The sequence below is a fragment of the Trichosurus vulpecula genome, chromosome 6 (genome assembly GCF_011100635.1).
Source record: "Trichosurus vulpecula isolate mTriVul1 chromosome 6, mTriVul1.pri, whole genome shotgun sequence".
NCBI classification, from domain to species: Eukaryota; Metazoa; Chordata; class Mammalia; order Diprotodontia; family Phalangeridae; genus Trichosurus; species Trichosurus vulpecula.
The window spans coordinates 186,017,326-186,039,291 of record NC_050578.1 but is presented as its reverse complement, the minus strand read 5'-3'; positions in this window follow the sequence as shown (position 1 = coordinate 186,039,291).

Here is a 21,966-nt window from a genome sequence, read left to right as displayed (position 1 = left end):
GAAACAATTTGAGTATTGTGGAAACACAATCAAGATAATACAAGATCTAGCAGCTTGTACATCAATGGATTGAAGGGTGTGGAATATGATATTCTGGAGATCAATGGAGCCAGGATTAAAACCAAGAATCACCTACCCAGCAAAACTGAGTATCATGCTTCAAGGCAAAATATGAACTTTCAATAAAATAGAGGACTTTCAAGCTTTCTCAGTGAAAAGACCAGAGCTGAATAGAAAATTTGACTGTCCAACACAAGAATCAAGAGAAAGATGAAAAGGTAAACAAGAAAGAGAAATCATAAGGGACTTATTAAAGTTGAACTGTTTTGTTTACATTCCTACATGGAAAGATGATGTGTGTAGTTCATGAGACCTCATTATTAGGGTAGCTGAAGGGAATATACATATATAGAGAGACAGAGAGCACAGGGTGAGTTGAATATGAAGGGATGATATCTAAAAAAATTCAAATTAAGAGATGAGGGAGGAATATATTGAGAGAGGGAGAAAGGGAGAGATAGAATGGGGTAAATTACCTCACCTAAATGTGGAAAGAAAAAGCAGTTCTGTAGGAAGGGAAGAGGGGGCAGGTGAGGGGGGAATGAGTGAATCTTGCTCTCATTGGATTTGACCTGAGGAGGGAATAACATACACACTCAATTGGTCATCTTACCCCACAGGAAAGAAGGAGGAAGGAGATAAAAAAGTGGGCACAATAGAAGGGAGGGCAGATGGGGGAGGAGGTAATCAAAAACAAACACTTTGGAGAAGGGACAGGGTCAAGGGAGAAAATTGGTGTTTTAACAACCCAGCTAGCAGCTTCGGTGGGGGCGTAAGATCCCTCCCCCACAGCCGGCACCCAGGGGGCTGCTGGGACCCAGGAGGCTGCCGGGACACCAGGAAAGCACAGGTTCTTTTTATCTGCTTAAACAAGGAAAGCACAGTGAAGGGGTTGACCAGCTTACTTTAATCCAGCATTCAGTTAGCAGACAACATTTATTTAGTTCAGGGGAAAATGCTAGCATTCAGTTAGCATTCAGTTAGTTCAGGGGAGCATACAGACAAGCATCAAGAGACAGACCAAATACAGATTCATTGACTTACTTTGGGGGAAAAAACCAGCACCCTGAGGTTCAAAACATTCATTTAGTTCGGGGGAAAACAAACCAGCACCCAAAATCTCAAAACCAAAATATAAACAAATTACAAATATCAACAGAGAGACCCAATACAATTCATAGTTACCAACATCTGGGCTCGGCCCGAGAGCAAGGGCTGGCCCACAGTCACAATCCCCGCTTGCTCCCACACCAACCGGAAAAGGAAAGAGATCTCTTCAAGCTGTCCTCTCCCCTCTTATAGAGTTTTTGACATCATCAAGCGCTGCCTGAATGACCAGAGCCAATTGGTTCTTGAGCTGGCCCCTTCCCCTAGCATAGACCAGGTTAACACCCAATAGGGTGTAGCTCTGGAGCTAACACCTCCCCTCAGCCAGCCCCATGACTCATCACACAGTAAGTTCTGATTCCTGGCATGGTCGCTGGACTTCCTGCCCCGGAAGAGCAAGCCACAGCGTCCAGAGGCTCCATGAGGTAAGCTGAGTCACTCAAAGGAAACAAAGGCCATTCTGGTTACACTCCACCCCTCACGATGTTCTAGGATGCACAATCCAATCATAATTTAAATTAAATTATATATCCTAGAACATTGTGATCCAATTACGCAGGAAACTAAAACATATCATTCACAATAAAGCAAAACATATCATTCAGTGACATTCCCAAATATTGGTTTATGATTCAAATGTGATCCACCCCTAGATCCCAGCCAGATAATCTCTTCAATCAATCATCCCAAAATAATTATTAATAATTTAAATGTCCACCCCTAGATCTTTGTATCCATTACATAGGATCAATAATATCATAACAATAAAACAATATAGCAAAGATAACACAAAATAAGTACTCAGAACACTATCATCATTCCCCCTGCCAAACAATTGGGGCTCAAAATCTTGGGGTAAGAGGTGAAGGTCTCATTTTCCATAGCTTCTTCATGCTGTAATTGGACGTAGAGCTGTGCCTGCCCCAAAAGGTCCCATTCCAGAGGTCAGTTCTTTCAGCAAGCTGGCAGGAATTCCAAGCTACATGCTTAGGCAGCCAATGCTTAGGCAGTCACCGGAAAGTTGCAGGGTACTTAAGCCTAAAGGAGACAGAACTAGCAACAAAGTTAAAACCAAAACAAAGAACAAAAAAGAGTAGGCAAGTATGGGCTATTTTCCTTTAAATAAAATCATCTCAAAGAACAAAAAAAGTAGGCAAGTATGGGCTATTTTCCTTTAAATAAAATCATCCAATATCAGAAGCCAAACTCAGGTGGGAAATGTTTCTTTTCAAAAGGGACACAATGAGGAAGCCAAGAGGATCCCACCCTAGATGGAGACTAGGATTGTCCCCCCAGCCTTTCCCCAGATGTACAAACTTTCCTCCGTTTATCACAGGAGGCCACCTTCCCTCCGAGTATGACTTCATCTAGCTTCTGTTTTACCCATACTTTAGCTCCCAACTTGATTCTATCAATGGAGCAAGACCCTTTTGCTCCTGTTTCAAAACTCCATGTACAATATAATCTCAGGACATTGGCCCTTTCAGCACAGTCCTCCGGGGCCAGGTTTATCAGCTTAAGCCCTGGGAGGAAGGGATTATCTCCTGCTCTGGGCCCCTGGGAAACCTCGCCCAGCACTTCACTCGCCTGTTTTCCTTCAGGCCTTCCTTGCTCCTAAGGCTCCAAAGTACCAGCCTGTTTTCCTTGCTCCTGAGGCTCCACAGAACCATAGCCACCTCAAGTACAAAGAGCAGTCCAAAAACGGGGAAACATTCAACCAACCCAGCACCCCAAAACGCCATGCTGTCTTGTTAAAGCCAGATCCTGACCAAGACTATGCCATATGTATTGGTCCCAGCAGCCTCCTGGGTCCCGGCAGCCCCCTGGGTGCTGGCTGTGGGGGGGGGGGGGAGGGAATCTTACGCCCCCACAGAAGCTGCTAGCTGGGTTGTTAAAACAATCAGATAAAGCGGGATAGGGTAGCAAGGAGCAAAATGTAGTTAGTCTTTCATAACATTAGTATTGTGGAAGGGTTTTACATAATGATGCGCCTTTTTAAAGAGGGTGGGTAGGGAGTGAAGAGGGGAGAGAATTTGGAGCTCAAAGTTTTAAAAACAGATGTTCAAAAAAAAGTTTTTGCATGCAACTAGGAAATAATATATACAGGCAATGGGGCATAGAAATCTATCTTGCCCTACAAGAAAGTAAGGGAAAAGGCGATGGGGACGGGAAGTGGGGTGACAGAAGGGAGGGCTGACTGGGGATCGGGGCAACCAGAATATATGCCATCTTGGAATGGGAGGGAGGGGAGAAATGGGGAGAAAATTTGTAATTCAAACTCTTGTGAAAATCAGTACTGAAAACTAAAAATACTAAATAAATTAAATTTAAAAAAAAAATTCAACCCTCAGGGATATGTTAGTCAGTCAATAAACATTTGTTAAGCCCCTACAATGTGACAGGCACTGTGCTAAGATTTGGGTATACAGATAAAAAAAAAGAAAGACAATATGGAGCTATAATGGTGGAGTAAAGGCAGGGACTCATCTGAGGTCTCCCCAAAACTCCTCCAAATACCTCAATATATAACTATAAATAAAGTCTAGAGAAGCAGACCCCACAAAAGACAGAGCAAAACAAATTTCCAGCCCAAAACAATTTGGAAGGTCAGCAGGAAAGGTTCATTGTATCTGAGTGAGAGTGGAGTACAGTGTAGAGCAGGCCATGCCAGCACAGGCCTGGCCCAGCAAACTTAGACCAAGTCTTGGGCATGACTGAATCAGCAGCGGCAGCACCTTTTGGAGCTCTCAGCCCACAGATGTCAAGGGGGTCAGACAACTGGTCAGTAGGAGATTACAGAGGTCTTTTTGCTAGCACTGAGGCAGAACTCTGTTGCTTTGCCCACACTTAGATCTGGGTCCTAGGCGGCAGTCCCAGAATGAGGAGGAGCACCAGCATAGCACAGCTTGCAGCCACAGTGGAAGGAGGACCCTACTCACAGTTCCAGGGTAGAAAAGAGTGACTGTAGTCACTCACAGACAAGAGCAGAGGCTAGGAGAGTAGAAAACACCTCTCCTTAGATCATACCAATTTGGGAGGAATGGAAACTTACAGGTCCCTAGAAGTATCTTTGAAAACAGCTGCAGAAAACCCCTCATGCTTAGGACAATGTGCCCTCTACCCTGGAAGCAGAGTCCTACTTTAATAAAGATTTAGAAGTCAACTAATAAGCTGGAAAAACTGAGCAAACAACAGAAAAAATTCTGTCTAATGAAAGTTACTATGGTAACAAGGAAAATTAAAAAAAAAAACACACTCAGACAAAGACAACAAAGCCAAAGCTCCTACACCCAAAGCCTCCAAGAAAAATATGAATTGGTCTCAGGCCATGGAAGAGCTCAAAAAGTATTTTGAAAATCAAGTAAGAGTAGTAGAGGAAAAATTGGAAAGAGAAATGAGAGTGATGCAAGAAGATCATGAAAAATGAGTCAACAGCTTGGTAAAGGACACACACACTCACACACACACACACACACACACACACACACTAATACTGAAGAAAATAATACCTTAAGAAACAGACTAGACCAAATGATAAAAGAGGTCCAAAAAGCCAATGAGGAGACAAATGCCTTAAAAAGCACAATTGTCCAAAAGGAAAAGGAGTTCCAAAAACTCACTGAAGAAAATAATTTCTTGAAAATTAAAATGGAGCACAAGAAAGCTAATGACTTTATGAGAAATCAAGAAATGATAAAACAAAACCAAAAGAATGAAAAAAATAGAAGACAATGTGAAATATCTTATTGGAAAAACAACTGACCTGGAAAATAGATCCAGGAGAGACAATTTTTAAAAATAGTGGACTACCTGAAAGCCATGATCAAAAAAAGAGCCTAGATATGATCAAGGAAAACTGACCTGACATTGTAGAAACAAAAGGTGAAATAGTAATAGAAATATAAAGAATCCACCAACCCTGAAAGAGATCCTGAAATGAAAACTGCCAGGAATATTATAACCAAATTCCAGAGTTCCCAGGTCAAGGAGAAAATACTGGAAGCAGCCAGAAAGAACTCATTCAAGTATTATGGAGTCAGAGTCAGGATAACAGAAGATTTAGCAGATTCTACATTAAAGGATCAGAAGGCTTGGAATATGATATTCCAGAGGTCAAAGAAGCAAGAATTACAACCAACTACCCAGAAAAACTGAGTATAATCCTTCAAAGGAAAAAATAGAAATTCAACAAGATGGAGGACTTTCAAGAATTCTTGATAAAAAGATCAGAGCTGAATAGAAAATTTGACTTTCAAATACAAGACTCAAGAGAAGCATAAAAAGGTAAACAGGAAAAGGAAGTCATAAGGGACTTAATAAGCTTAAACATTCTTACATGGGCAGATGATATCTGTAACTCACAAGACATTTCTCATTATTAAGGTAATTAAAAGGACCATAGGGCACACATAAGGTAATTAAAAGGACCGAGGGCACAGGTGGAAGTTGAATATGAAGGGATGGTATCTAAAAAAATAAAATTAAGGGGTTAAAGTATTTCACACAAGCAAGGCAAGAAAAAACTTTTGTAGTGGAGGGGAAAAAGGGGAAAGTGAGGAGGAATGAGTGAACCTTACTCTCATCAGAACTGGCTCAAAAAGGGAATAATATACACACCCAATTGGGTATAGAAATCTATTTTACTTACTCTACAGGAAAGTAGGAGGGGAAGGGTATAAGAGAAAGGGTGTGAGGGGGTGGGAGGTGATAGAAGAAAGGGCAGATTGGGGCAGGAGATGGTCAGAAGCAAAACATGTTTGAGGAGGGACAAGATGAAAGGAGAGAGAGAATAAAAGAAATGGGGGGGGCATAGGATGGAGGGAAATACAGTTAGCAAAAGTAAATGTGAAAAAAAAATTTGAAGCAAGTTTCTGTGATAAAAGCTTCATTTCTCAAACCTAGAGAAAATTAAGTCAAATTTATAAAAATAAGAGCCATTATCCAGTTGATAAAGGATGAAAAGATATGATCAGTTTTCAGATGAAGTAATCAAAGCTATCTATAGTCATATGAAAAAATATTCTAATTCATTATCGATTGGAGAAATGCAAATTAAAACAATTCTGAGGTATTACCTCATACCCATTATATTGGCTAACAGGAGAGTAATGGTAAATGACAAATGTTGGAGGGAATGTTGGAGAAATGAGACTTTAATGAACTGTTGGTGGAGCTGTGAACTCATTTGACCATTCTGTAGAGCAATTTGGAACTATGCCCAAAGGGCTATAAAGCCATGCATACTCTTTGACCTAGCAATACCACTACTAGGTCAATATCCCAAAAGAGATGAAAGACAGAAAGGAAAAGGACCTCTATGTACAGAAATATTTATAGCAGCTCTTTTTCTGTGGGTAAAGAATTAGAAGTTGAGGGGATGCCCATCAACTGGTCAAAGTTCAAATTGAACAAGTTCTGTTATGTGATTATGATGGACTATAAGAAATGATGTGATGGGCACTGAATTTTGGGTCCTTGGGACAGCTGACTTTGAGAAGGTGCTGGTGACTGGCTGGAGGTTGAAGCCTCCAGAGGCCCACCCATTCCAGCACAGTTCACACTTCATCACAGTGGTTGTGCCCCTCCACTAATCTGCCTGCTCCTGGCTCAGCCGCCTCTCCCTCCTTCCCCATTCTCCTACAACTGACTTTTGTGGAAGGGTGCTAACAAAGTTCTTCCCTCCCTCCACCAAAAAAAGAAAGAAAGAAAGAAAAAAGAAAAGAAATGATCAGCAGGATGCTCTCAGAAAAACCTGGAAAGACTTCCATGAGCTGATGCAAAGTGAAATTTACTGTGTGTACTGTGTACAAAGTAACAGCAGTATTGCAAGATGATCAGCCAGGAATAACTTTGTTATTCTCAGAAACACAATGATCCAAGACAATTCAGACTTAGGATGAAAAATGCTATCTGCCCCCAGAAAAAGAACTGATGGTATCTGAAGACAGATTGAAGCATACTTTTTTTAACTTTAGTTATCTTTCTTGAGTTTTTTTCTTGTCTATACTTTCTTTCATAACATAACTATTATGACTATGTTTTACTTGACTATACATGTTGTTGTTTTTGTCCTTTGTTTTTGAAGAGGACCATGGCATCAGGGTGATGATGACATGACTTGCAGTTGACTTTGAGTTGAGTGAGGGAGGGCTGTGCAAGGTCACCAGCTTCACTTTCTTCTCCAGAGCCATCTGAATCCAGTGACCAGATATGCACCAGGATGACTGGAGATGACCCAGGATGCCATGAGGGACCCTGACCATTTTAGGCTAAGGCCTTTTCATGTACTCACTTAGAGTGAGGTACACTATTCAGTTAATAGGCCTCTTTCAGAGGTGAGTCAAGGGATGGCCCCTTTAATTAGAAAAAAAAGAAAAAAAGTCAAGCTGGGAGGGGAAGACCCTCAGGGTTGCTGTTCCAAAGGGAAATGGTTGCCATTAGCATTCACTATAAGGCAGGAGGGCCCAAAATACAGCCATTAAGTGGAGTTTGGGTAGGGACCTATTGTGGTCCAATCTATGAGCTTCTGAGTGAACTGGGTTCAAGGTTTTGTACAAACTACATGGAATTGTGCGCCTTCTCAATGGGGGTGGGGGTGGGGAGGGAGGAAGGGAAAGAATTTGGAAGGTTTTTTTTAATTAAAATTTATTTATCTATTTTTACTTTACAACATTCAGTTCCACAAGTTTTCAAGTTCCAAATTTTCTCCCCTTCCCTCCCTTCCCCTCTGCCCAAGATGGCATGCAATCTGATATAGGATACATATTCACATTAAACATATTTTCACATTAATCTTGTTGCAATGAAGAATTCTAACCAATGAAATGAACCACAAGAAAGAAAAAACAAAACAAAACAAAAAAGAAAGAGAAGAAACAGTATGCTTCAATCTGCATTCAGACTCCATAATTCTTCCTCTGGGTGTGGATAGCCTTTTCCATCATGGGCCTTTTGGATCTGTTTTAGAACCTTGCGTTGCTGAGAAGAGCCAAGTCTATCAAAGTTAATCATCACACAATGTGGCCGTAACTGTGTACAATGGAACTTAAAGTTTTAAAAAACAAATGTTAAAAATTGTTTTTACATGTAACTGGGTAAAATAAAATAATAGAAACTTTTTAATAAAAGATAGTCCCTGCCCTAAAGGAGCTTACAATTTAATGGGGGAGGGCAACACCCAAAAAGAAGGGTGAAAGGGGAACAGAGCTGGGAAAGTGGAAGGTTCCTGAAATACCAAAAATAGTACAGCCATATTAGAAAGGAAATGTTTTGAACAGAGTTTTCTTCTTAAATGGGTTTTGGAGTTCATGGCTCTACCTTCCAATCAGATGGAAAGAGGTTGGTGATGAGGTGGAGTCTCAAGGATGGTGGGATCTCAGCAGAATGATGATCATTTCCCAATAATGAGCTTTCTGGAGCTTGGTTGAAAAATCAGAGAAGTCCCAAAGCAGTCAGGTAAGAAACGAAGAGTTAAACTTTCTTCGTTATTTGAAAAAGAAAGAAACTGAGGCTCAGAGAGAATGAGTAAGAGGCAGAGCCGGGTAGACAAGATCCTTCAAGTTTGACAACTGAGTCAAAAAGGTAAGAATTCTTCAGAACCTTATCATTGATTCCAATAAATGAGCCATAAAATTGTCCAGTTACTGATGGTCATTCCTTGTGACAGGCAGAATCTCAAATTCCAGTACTTTTCTAATTGCAAGAGGAAAGGTGCAGGCATTTATATAAAGGTTCTTGGAATCCAGTCCTCATAGTAATGTGTGCTAAATGAAAGCATAAAGCCCCTCTTCATTTCTCAGACTGATAGATCAGCAAGTTATTAGAGCAGAGTAGGGCATGGTGCACTGGGGCTTAAAGCCCCAAATAATTTTTTAATGGTTTCAGAAAACTATATGCTCCTTAAGGATATGGAGGGGGGAAAAGAGTCTTGTTACTATAATGTTTTTTGCCGTCAACTAGCTCTATCCTGCTTAGCCTGAATACATAGGACCCTACTGCACAAAGCCATTTTTAACTTCCCTTGCACCTAATCCAAGTAGGAACTAACCAGATCAGCTTTCCTATCCAGTCAGACTGTATCTCAATGGATACCCTCTCTACCAATGCAGATCCACCACTCTGCCACTTCAGTTTTAGAGGGCTACCTAGAACATTGAGAGGAAAAGAAACTTGTCTAGGGTCACCTAGACAGCATATCTGAGAGAAGAGATATAAGAAACACTTAACAAATGGCTGCTGAATTCTATGATGTGCAGTATTGTTATAAAGTCTACTTAGAAACTTTTTAGAAAGTGTGGAATAGTAAATAGTGACCTGGGAAAACCTGAATGGAAGTCCCAGATGTGATACATCCTAGGCAAATGATTTAACCTCTCTGTGCTTTCTAGGCAATTCTCCAAACTATAAGGGTAGGTGCCATCCTGCATTGGTAGAGAGATTTTCCTCATCCAGGACTTCCCTATAGGCTAAGACTAGTGCTCTAACCACTATGTGGTTCTGCCTCTTTTTAGAGAACAAATACGTTTTCATATGTTAGTTGTTGCCTGAGTAAAATAGCCTCCTACAGATTGGCCCTTTTGTTAATATCTATCCCTATAATCAAGCATTCAATTTCAATCCTGGCTCTCTCCTTTGAATCAGTTTCCATCCATTGTATATTAAATATACAGCCACTACCTTATAGTTATGTTCTCCATCTGTGGTCTCTAATATTTTCAATGGCTCTAGGAAGATTTCCTTTGGGTACCTCGAGCAGACACAAAATGGGCAATCGTCTCTCCTGAAGCAATTATAAAGCTGGGTTGTTCATTTTTGTGTGGTGAGAGGGCATTTACCTTATAACTAAACTAACATAATAGCATACCAATGTAATACAAACCAGAGGCTCGAGCTCAACGATAGGATTGCACATCAGAACATTGGTTATGATTAAAAATATGTATATATATTTCTCAAGCAAAGTCAGCTACATGCAGATAGGAAGCACCGGTTCTGATGGCCATAAGCGTGACAAGTTTACAAACCAGTTTCGCAGCACTGAAATAGTCATTGAATGTTAAATTTTCAAACAACCTTGGACTTCATCTATCCAAATCTCTTGATTTTACAGATGGGGAAATTGAGGCCCTAAAGATTAAATGGTATACCCAAGGTTACACATCAATTTAACAGCATAATTGGTACTAGAACCCAGGTTTTTTGACATCCAACACACAGCTTTTTCCATAAACCACATTTCCTTTGTCTTGGATAGAAATGATAAGTGACTTAAGGAAATTCTAGGGGTAAGAGCAAAAGGAGGGTTACTGTTGTATTATAGTGATACTTTGATAGATCTCTGATTTGGGGGATAATAGCAGGACCTATCTCCCAGGGTTGTTGTGAGAATAAAACAACATAATATTCATAGGGTGCTTTGTAAAACTTACAGAGCTCTATAAATGGCATAATAACAATATTGTTATTATTATCATCTCTTTGATGTGTATGCCCCCTCCACTGATTCATATCATGATTTATGCATACCTTTCTACTCTGGATGATTCTCACCCAAGTCTGAAGGGGATCTAACTCAATACGCTAGAAGCCTTCCTCTTGGTCTCTATTTTATGTATAAAATTGATATGACCACTGCACTAGAACTGGTTTCTGAAGACCTGGGTTCAGGTTTCAGCTCTGCCATGTACTAACTGAGTGACCTTGGGCAAATCACTTAACAACTCTTGGCCTCAGTTATTATTCTGTAAAATTATAGTGTGGGGGGCAGCTAGGTGGCGCAGTGAATAGAACACTGGCCCTGGAGTCAGGAGGACCTGAGTTCAAATCCAGCCTCAGACACTTGACACACTTACTAGCTGTGTGACCTTGGGCAAGTCACTTAACCCCAATTGCCCTGCCTTCCCCCCTGCCAAAAAGAAAAAGAAAAAAATGATAGTGTTGGACTAGATGGCATCTAAAGGAAAGGAAGATAAAGAAGGATAAAGGTGGCTTTCATCTTGACATTTACGACATATTGAGCCTAAAGTCATAAGGTGGAAATTAGACTCTCGTTATTTTCATCAATTTGACCTTGACAATCTTTTCAGAAAGCAATAGGGAAATAAACCAAAAGTTGCTGTCTCTCTGGGATTTTCCACATCTAATAAAACAACCTGTTTTTCTTTATGGTGAAACTATGTTGGATCAACCGGAGAGAATTTTCCTGGCTCTGGTTAAGTGGTGGGAGTGAATCTGGTGATAATTACATTGATAGGAAAAATATTATTTTAAAATGTGTTATGAAAATTTAATATAAGTGCACCCTGACTGGGATGTGCCTACATACTGACTGTGCATAAAGGAAGCTCAATTAGAACACTTAGTCTTAGGTCAGTTGTGGTGGGATTTTAAATTCTATCAGTCTTGCCAAGAAAAGAAGTCTCCCTGGTTTCCCCATTAATGAAAGAGAAGCCTTAGAAGAGAAGGTTCAGATGGATAACATTCCCTCAGCACATGGGAAAATCTCCAGGAATGTCTGTATGACTTTTGTTGAAATTATTAGCAGTAAGGCACACTGGACCTTGCTTCTACAAACAAAAAGGAACCATTTGTACTAGATGCCCAGCTTTATGAATTGAAATTGTAGGACTACAACTGGTGCGAGAAGTCTATATTTTTAGAGTCAATGTTTCGTTGGTGCCCTCTCTCTTTACAGCAGTCATTTCCATTTCTGTCAGCCTACTCAGAGAGCTTCCCCTTATAAATGAATTGGTTATAACAACCACATCTGCCAGTCTACGTAATGTTCTGTATCCATAGCCCCCACTGCTCTAAGGAAAGGAGGAAGTACATTTTCTCATCACTTTTCTGGAGCCAAGATTGGTGACTGCAATTGCATAATATTTAGCATGTATTAGGGTTCCTTTCATTTACATTGGGGTTGTCATTGTGTAGATTATTTTCTGATTCTTCAGCACCCAGCACAACACTTGGCATATAGGAGATATTTAAAAATTATCGATGGGTTTATTGGCTGTGTTGTCTTTGATCTGCATCAGTTTATACAAGTTTTATTTATAAGCTTAAAAAAAGGAATATCAGAGCATTTCCTCCCTAATACTGACATACGGAATTGGAAAAGATTTTTTTTTACAATATAAAGTAGGTACTGAAAAGTTCAGTGAAGCAATACCGTCAAAACAGTCTCACCAAGGGTACCTGGAAAGTATAGAATACAGTAGCTCAGTGCAGTGAAAAAACAATGAGCTACATAGGAGTCAAGAAGTCTGAGATTTAGTTCTGGATTCATCACATTCCTCTTAAACAAGAAGGGAAAAGACACAGAGGACACAGCCAGAGACACATCCTATGGGAGTAGTATCAACCCCAATGGGCATCGTTATCAAGCTAATTCCTGATGGGTATATACCTTCCTGGGGAATTGACACCAAGATGCTGTTATCTGAGAGCAAGGAAGCAAGCTGGTCCATCAGTTATGCCACATTTAAAAGTGAATATGGTGAGGTGAATTCTTTGTCATAACCATTTCAAGTCTTTCTTCAGGAACTAAGGTGGTAGAGGGGAGAATTTGCCCCTGGATTAGAGAGATGTACTTACATTAGTTTGTGTGTGTGTGTGTGTGTGTGTGTGTGTGTGTGTGTGCACGTTTTGTTGTTGTTGTTGTTGTTGTTATGTCTTTTTAGTAAATACTCCTTTGGGTTTTGGGGAATTTGGGTATTTCGGAATTGAGCATTTGTATATTTGGGAATTCAACATGTTGGGTACCCAACATACTCTGGTTCTTTACCTATTTTGTGACTATCCAGGCAACACTCCCTATGTTCACCTGTTAGTATTTCAAATATATTTGTGTTTGTGCTTCATCATCTTTGTTTGGGCTGATGTGAATTCTGACAAATCATTATTCCACATCCATAGGCAGTGCCTGTGTTCTTATTTAAAAATGTACTTTGGGAAGATTCTAATATGAATGTATCAGCATCCATTCCTGTGTTTGGAAACGAACTGAGCCAGTAGGGAAGCAAAAGGGCCTACTGGGGGCTAAAGAAATCAGGAACTCTGTCCCAGTTCCTGCCAGAGAACAAAGACTTAATGTGGTGCATCAGGGATAGAGCTTAACCTCTGTGGGCCTCAGTTCCTCTGTCTGTAAAATGGGACTGCCTCCCAGGAATCACTGTGAGAAATAACTAATTAATGAGAATGCAATTGGAAAGGAAGAGGTGCCACCTGCATGTTAAGTACCATTAAACCCAGTAAGGTACTGAGGTCAACACCAAACATCTTTCTTCTTAGAGAGATGCAGCAAACAACAGTTTTACATGCTATTGTTAATGTCTATTTTGAGTTTATTTGTTAAGCCCAAAATATTCATGGAGGAAAAAAATCTATGATTTACAATAATGAGTGTCCCTGAAAGAATAATGACATATTCCAGTCTTTCATTCTATGCAAACTATATTATAGTCAATTGGAAGCTAACTTTAATTGTATCTGGGAAGATATAATTATGACATATGTATATACGTGTGTGCATGTATATGTGTGTGTGTGTGTGATAAGCAGTGGTGAGGGTAAAAACTTATCCTATTTGTGGTGACTCTCTTTTCACCTAGGAAGCCAACATGGCAATGATCTTAGAATCATGCAATTCAGAGTTAGAAGTGACCTTGGAGATCATCTCCTTGTTTTACTGATGAGCAACCCAAGTCATATATACTTAAAAGGTCACAGATCGCACAAATTAAGCTCAACATATGTTTATTAGATGATTTCTATATGTGAGGCATTACACTCGGTGCTAAAGATGCAAAGATGAAAAGGAAACAGTCCCTGACCTCAAAGGGCTTACACTGACAAAGGTAACAAGAAGTGATGCCAAGTCATCTGGCTCCAAATTCAGTGTTGTTTTCCCCTTCTACAAAGCAGTCATAACAAAAACAACATGATACTGTTTTGTTTTGTTTTGTTTTTAATGAATTAACCAGTGCCACAGTTTGGATACACAACATAAATAAGCAAATGGACCTCATTGACTAGTGTTTGTGAAACCAAAAGAATTCAAGACTCTAGCTACAAAGAACTCACTCTTTAACAAAAACTACTGGGAAAACTATAAAGCAGCCTGGCAGAAATTGGATGTAGACCAGCATCTCACACTGCATATAAAGATAAATTCCAGATGGATACATGACTTAGACATAACCTTTCAGGCCTATTGAAAAGGCATGAATTCATGGCTAAATAAATGAGACAATAAGAGAAGATAAAATGGACAACTTTGCCTATTTTAAAATTTTTACACATGTAATGTAGTTAAAACCAGAAGGGAAACAGATCTTTCAACCTATCTGTTACTTAGGTTTCCCAGAATTTTTGTAAAATAGCGAGTTTCTATTATTTGGCATGTTGGGGGTCTTTTGGTTTATCAAACACTAAGTGATGAGGTTTGTATATTTCTGCATGTTATGTACCTTATCTGTTCCACTGATCAACCTCTCTATTCCTTAACCAGTAAATCATAAATACTCTGTAGTATAATTTGAGATCTGGGACAGTTAAACATCATTCCTTTCTACTTTTTTTCATTATTACCTTTGATATTCTTGGCCTTTGGTTTCCTAAGTAAATTTCATTGTGTGTGTGTGTGTGTGTGTGTGTGTGTGTGTGTGTGCGCGTGCGCGTGCATGCGTACACATGTGTTTTAGATCTATAATATAATTCTTTGGCAATTAGATAGGTATGGTACTGAATAAGTAAATTAATTTAGATATTATTGTTATTTTTATTATATTGGCTCAACCTACCCATTAGTAGTTAATATTTTTCCAGTTATTTGGTTCTTTCTTTATTTTTGCAAGAGTGTTTTATAGTGGAATTCACATACTTCCTGGATGTATCTTAATAGACAGATTACAAAATATTTAAGAACTTCTGTGGTTGTTTTGAATAGAATTTCTCTCTCTAGATCTTTCTGAAGAGTTTCCTTGGTAATATACCAAAAAGGCTAATGATTTATATGGATTTATTTTATATCCTAAACCTTTCCTAAATTTCAGAATTGTTTTGGTAAGATTCCTATCTAATGCTAATTAATGGTGTTGGTGAAAGAATTGGAAGAAATAAATCAGAGGAAAGAAATTATTACTTTTTACACATTCACGTAGTGGCTTATGGTTTATAAAACACATTCCTCATGATGACCCTATGAGGTACGTAGTGAAAATATCATTATCTCCATTTTATAGTTTAGGAGACTGAGGCTCAAAGGTGTGTATATTTTTTTTGATCATGGTCACAAGGATCCAGAGCTTAAATCTAGGAGGGCTGGGTCCAGATTCAGTGCTTTCCTCCTTCTTTGTCCTCTATTTCTTCTGTATTCTTCTTCCTTACCTCAACTCGTCCATTACCTAGGAGAGTACTTAGTGATAGACCAAGAGTCGGCAGTCAATAAATCTCATTCACATGCTTGGCGTAAGTAAGTAGTTTCTGTTGCATGAATGATAGGCTAAAGTCTTTGCCATTTCCTCCCTGGCTGCACTACTTTTATGGCCCTTACTGGTACCCTTTGGATCCAGTGTTTAGTCTTAAATACTCAGAACCAAGAAGAAAAAAAACAGCTTTCTAGTTCTAAAAACAAAACCAAACAAGCAAACCAAAATCAAACCTCAGGCAAAGTCCAGAGTTGATTTTTTAACTCTTGCCATTGACTCTCATCAGCATTTATGCTATTTCCACTAGAGGTTCACATTGCACCAAATGCTCCAGCACAGAAATATCCAATAGGATTCCATTGAGGCACCTTCTGCCGTCCACACACAGAAGGAGTGACTGTGGTGCAACATTTTGGACTTTGTGCCCTTGGCATTTTGCACAATTTGAGTTTTATATTGTATGCTGGAGTGATTTCCAGGATGGGGTTTGTATCTAGTCTCCGTTTGCAGCAATAAATGGACTGTCATGGGATGTACTCCTTGTTCCTTTCCTGTTTACTCATGCTTGACACAATAGGGACAACTATCTACCTTCATTTGAAATATCATTGCAACCAGGTCACACTCAGTGCCTCCCCTCGCAGCCACTCCTAACCGGCTTGCATATTTGCAAAAAAAAAAAAGAAAGAAACCAACAGAAGTGGAGTGTGGAGAGAGAGAAAGGACTTTGAGTGCCCATGCCTCATTTGGCAATTCCCATGGCATATGATGGCCCATGACCAAGAATACCAAACTGTCCATTGGATGCCTCACAGACAGGAAGCACTGGGTGGATATACAGACTGAAGCCAACAAAAGGCCTAAGCCAACCGCAGTTATCTGAGATCAGAGGCATTTGGGACCAGAGAGCATGTAATAAGTGGATGTATTATTTTTATAGCCACCAATGCAGATACAACAGTTCTACACCTTAGTGAACATATTTTTTTTAACTTAAAAAAAAATCTGAATTTGATGAGCACCAAATACAGGGTTTTCACATTCAAAAAGGAAAAGAAAAAAATAGTTGCACATGAAACTGTGAATTTCTGTTACATACAACTAGCTTTCTTTTCCTTTTAATTATATAATAAATTTGATGTGTAACTTTCAAAGCTATGCTGCTTATTTGTGTTTTCCCCAGTCCTTCTTTCTATTCTCTTCTGTACATTCAATTACTCTTTTCTTAGTTTCTTAAATCCCATTAATTGTAAGCTCCTCAAGGGCAGGCACCATCTTTTGTCTCTTTTTGTATCCCCAGCACTTAACACAGTCTCTGTCACATAGTAGGCATTCAATAAATGCTTAATTAACTAACTCACCAGGAATGAAAAAAAAGAAAAACATTAACAAATACGCACAATCAAAACAAATTCCAACAGTGGCAATGGATAGAAATGTATGTTTCATTTGGTACTTTGATTCTATCATCTCTCTGTCAGGAGGTGGGAAGCATGCTTTATCATCTATTTCCTTGAATCATGATTGGTCATTGCACTGATCAGAGTTCTTCAATCTCTAAAAGTTATTTTTTCTTCAAAATGTCCTTCTTCTTGTATACATTACATAGAAACATTAAATGCTTGGACATTAGTCTATCAATAGACCTGTACTTAAAGCCATTCCATCTTAGTTGGACCTGCCAAAGATCCAATTCCAGTTCTACTAATGCAGTCTAGAAGAACCAAGGTCCACTTTCAAACTATGATGAGACTTCAGAGATACATTCCAGTGGAATGTGATCCAAAGTTACATTAATAAGAGGATAGTATCCAGAGCACTGTCCTTTTCTTGCCACAGGTGGAGCATTATTTTAAATTAGTTCTGGGCACTGCTTTTTTGAATGGACATCGATAAGGTAGAACTTGTCCAAAAGAAGACGACCAAGATTGTCAGAGGATGAACTGTGCCATACGAGCTAAAATAGGAAGAACTGAAAAAATTTACCTTGGATAGAAGGAAAATTGAAAGGAGGAGAAAGATAATAGTTGTATTCAAATATTTAAAGGTACATCATGTGAAATGAGGACTAGACCAGTTCTGCTCAATCCCAGAGGGCACAACAAGGCTACAGAGAAGTGAATTTTGGTTTGATTTAAGGAAATGCTTCGTATGAATGAGAACTGCTCAAAAATAGAATGGGCCACCTATGGAGATCACGCAATCTCCATCATTGGTGGGGTTCAAATAGAGAGTGGATAACTACTTGTCAGGGATCCTGTAGGTAGGATTTCAGCTTTGTACTAGATGTCTACTAAAGGTCCCTTCTAACTCTGTGATTCCTATGATTCTATGAGTCTTTGAATTACCATCACCTACTGTCTCAGTTCAGGCACATATGAAAAGAGTGTCATTGAGGAGGTGAGATATATAGGGCTTACAATAACGATTAGCCCATCACTAGAAATCCAGTTCACTTCCTTCCTTCATCACTTCCTGTTGATTTCAATGTATGAAGAAGGGGAATACCATGTCATTGTCTCCCTGACCCTGCTCAAAAATCTTCAGTGGCTACCTACTGATTTTTATGAGAAAATACAAACTCTATATCTGACATTTAAATCTTTCCATGATGTGGTTCCAACCTACTTTTTCTGCCTTATTTCATATTATTCTCCTTCATCACTCCATATTCCAGCCCAAATAGACCAAACATCTGTTCTCCAAACATCTAAAGCCTTTCAGTAATATTTTTCTTCTTCCTCCTCCTTTATCTCTTTCTATGCTTCACATACATCTTTCTCCACCATACCCCAGCATCACTCTCACCCTGGAAGATCCCTCTGAACATGTGGCCCCTTCCTCTTATTGGTAAGTTCCTCACAGAACCTCCGTTTTAAGAAGCTTCTTAGGCTAGACACAGTCATTCTTTCATTTCTTTCCAGGCTTTGCTTCTGGCTCCCCAGACTTCTTTTCCCACCAGGTCCTTGGTAGGTAACTTTTTCTCCACCCCACCTCCATTTAAGCTCCCTTTTGAATGTTGTTATCTCCCATTAGAATATAAGCTCCTTGTGGGTACGAACTTTCTTTCTTCTTGCTTATATTTTTATTCTCATCACTAAGCACAGTAACCAGTATGTAATAAGCACTAAATAAATGTTTATTGCTTCAACTTTGTGTTATCGTGGTCATTCAAATTTATTCTCCTTTTTACCTGTGCTCCTTGCAAATTCATGTAAGTTTCAGCTGTGTGGTTTCTAAATCCCAGGAGTGTTACACTTAGATAACTGCCTTATTTTGGTAGGGGAGGAAAAAGCCTCAAGAGATGACAGTGCTGGCCAGTGGACCAGAAATGTGGCTCCAACATTTGAAAATACTCAAGATTTCCATAGATAAGTACATTGGGTGGCACTATTGGGGGGTGGGTGTGGAGAAGGCAAGGGAGGTTATACAGCAAGTTATTTCCGAAGACATTAAATTGTATGGCTCTATTTCTGATCCTGGCATTTCAAATGTTCCTTGGCCAAGAGATGTTTCTCAGTTGGAAACCAAGATGAGAAAATAGCATTGTTAACAAATTAAAAAAAAAAAGCCCAAAACCCTGAGCCAAATAACTCCCTAAAATTCGGTGGGATTACAAAGTGCTGTCTGCTGAATACCAATAAACTCTCCAGGGAGTCAAGAGCCAATTCTGATCAATTAGTGGAGTCAATTCTCAGTCTTTCTGTTTTATTAACATTAACTTTTAAACATCATGCAGGGCCATTCACATTTGTATTTTGGCATGTGCATTTTGGAGATGACATGATAGACTCTGCCTTGGCAAACTACCTACAAGGGCAGAATAGTTCACAGTATCATTTCCATGAAGGAAATAATTCATATTATTATGTTGAAAAGAAGAGGATATGAGAGGCAGAGAAACTGGAGAGCTCAGGTAAGGTCTTTCATTCATTCATTGATTCATTCAATAAATATTCCTTTAGTACTTACTCTGTATGGGGCCTTGGGCTGGGCACTGAATCATATATAAAAATACAAGCCAGAGAGTAGTCCAAAAATAGGCCTTAGACATCATATTCCTGGGAAGGGAAAATAGTAGCTTTGTCCATTTGGCCTTTGTGGAACATGGCAGGCAAACAGATTATCAATGAAAATTCCCTCAGTTCCTACAGAGGGGAAAGGGTACTAGAGTGTGCCAAACCCCAGACTCCAAGACTGAATGCCTGTTAGTCACAGGACCCTTGTATAAAAACATTTATTGCCAGTCATTAATAATTGATGATGCCTCCTTATAAAAAGAATCTATACATAAAGTGTGGGTTAGATCAGATCACCTCTAAGTTATAGTTAAGCCTTAGCCAAGATTATTTGATTCATAGTCATATTGTCTCTTCTTTTTTTGAGTTCTAAATGATTTTTATTTTTTTTAATTTTCTTTTAAATTTATTTAATATATTAAGTTTTCAGCACTGATATTCACAAGAGTTTGAATTATGAATTTTGACCCCATTTCTATCCTCCTGTCTGGTTGCCACATTCCCCAGTCAGCCCTCCCTTCTGTCACCCCACTTCCCTCCCATCCCCTTTTCCCTTCCTTTCTTGTAAGGCAATATAACTTTCTATGCCTCATTGCCTGTCTATCTTATTTCTTAGTAACATGTAAAAACTTTTTTTTTTTGGAACATCTGTTTTTAAAACTTTGAGTTCCAAATTCTCTCCCCTCTTCCCTCCCCACCCACCCTCTTTAAGAAGGCAAGCAATTCAACATAGGCCACATGCGTATCATTATGTAAAACCCTTCCACAATACTCATGTTGTGAGAGACTAACTATATTTTACTCCTTCCTATCCTATTCCCCTTTATTCAATTTTCTCCCTTCACCCTGTCCCTTTTCCAAAGTGTTTGTTTTTGATTACCTCGCCCCCCTCCAATCGGCCCTCTGTTCTATCATCCCCCTTTTTTCATCTTCTTCCTCCTTCTTTCCTGTGGGGTAAGAAACCCAATTGAGTGTGTATGTTATTCCCTCCTCAGGTCAAAACCAATGACAGCAAGATTCACTCATTCCCCCTCATCTGCCCCCTCTTCCCTTCCTACAGAACTGCTTTTTCTTGCCATTTTTATGGGAGATAATTTACCCCATTCCATCTCTCCCTTTCTCCCTCTCTCAATACATTCCTCTCTCATCCCTTAATTTGATTTTTTTAGATATCATCCCTTCATATTCAACTTACCCTGTGCCCTCTGTCTATATATATATATATATATATATATATATATGTATATATATGTGTGTGTGTGTGTGTGTGTGTGTGTGTGTCTATGTGTGTGTGTGTATATGTATATGTATATATATATATACACATACACACATATATATATACATACACATACATATATATATATACATAAACATATATGTATATTCCCTTCAGCTACCCTAATACTGAGGTCTCATGAATCATACATATCATCTTTCCATGTAGGAATGTAAACAAAACAGTTCAACTTTAGTTAAGTCCCTTATGATTTCTCTTTCTTGTTTACCTTCTCATGCTTCTCTTGATTCTTGTGTTTGACAGTCAAGTTTTCTATTCAGCTCTGGTCTTTTCACTAAGAAAGCTTGAAAGTCCTCTATTTTATTGAAAACCCATATTTTGCCTTGAAGCATGATACTCAGTTTTGCTGAGTAGGTGATTCTTTGTTTTAATCCTAGCTCCATTGACCTCCAGAATATCATATTCCAAGCCCTTCGATCCCTTAATATAGAAGCTGCTAGATCTTGTATTATCCTGATTGTGTTTCCACAATACTCAAATTGTTTCTTTCTGGCTGCTTGCAGGATTTTCTCCTTGATCTGGGAGCTCTGGAATTTGGCGACAATATTCCTAGGAGTTTTCTTTTAGGGATCTTTTTGAGGAGGCGATCAGTGGATTCTTTCAATTTCTATTTTACCCTCTGGATCTAGAATATCAGGGCAGTTTCCCTTGATAATTTCTTGAAAGATGATGTCTAGGCTCTTTTTTTTGATCATGGCTTTCAGGTAGTCCAAAAATTTTTAAATTATCTCTCCAGGATCTATTTTCCAGGTCAGTGGTTTTTCCAATGAGATATTTCACATTGTCTTCTATTTTTCCTTTCCTTTGGTTCTGTTTTATAATATCTTGATTTCTCATAAAGTCACTAGCTTCCACTTGCTCCAATCTCATTTTTAAGGTAGTATTTTCTTCAGTGGTCTTTTGGACCTCCTTTTCCATTTGGCTAATTCTGTCTTTCAAGGCATTCTTCTCCTCATTGGCTTTTTGGAGCTCTTTTGCCATTAGAGTTAGTCTATTTTTTAAGGTTTTTTTTTCTTCAGTATCTTTTTGGGTCTCCTTTAGCAAGTCATTG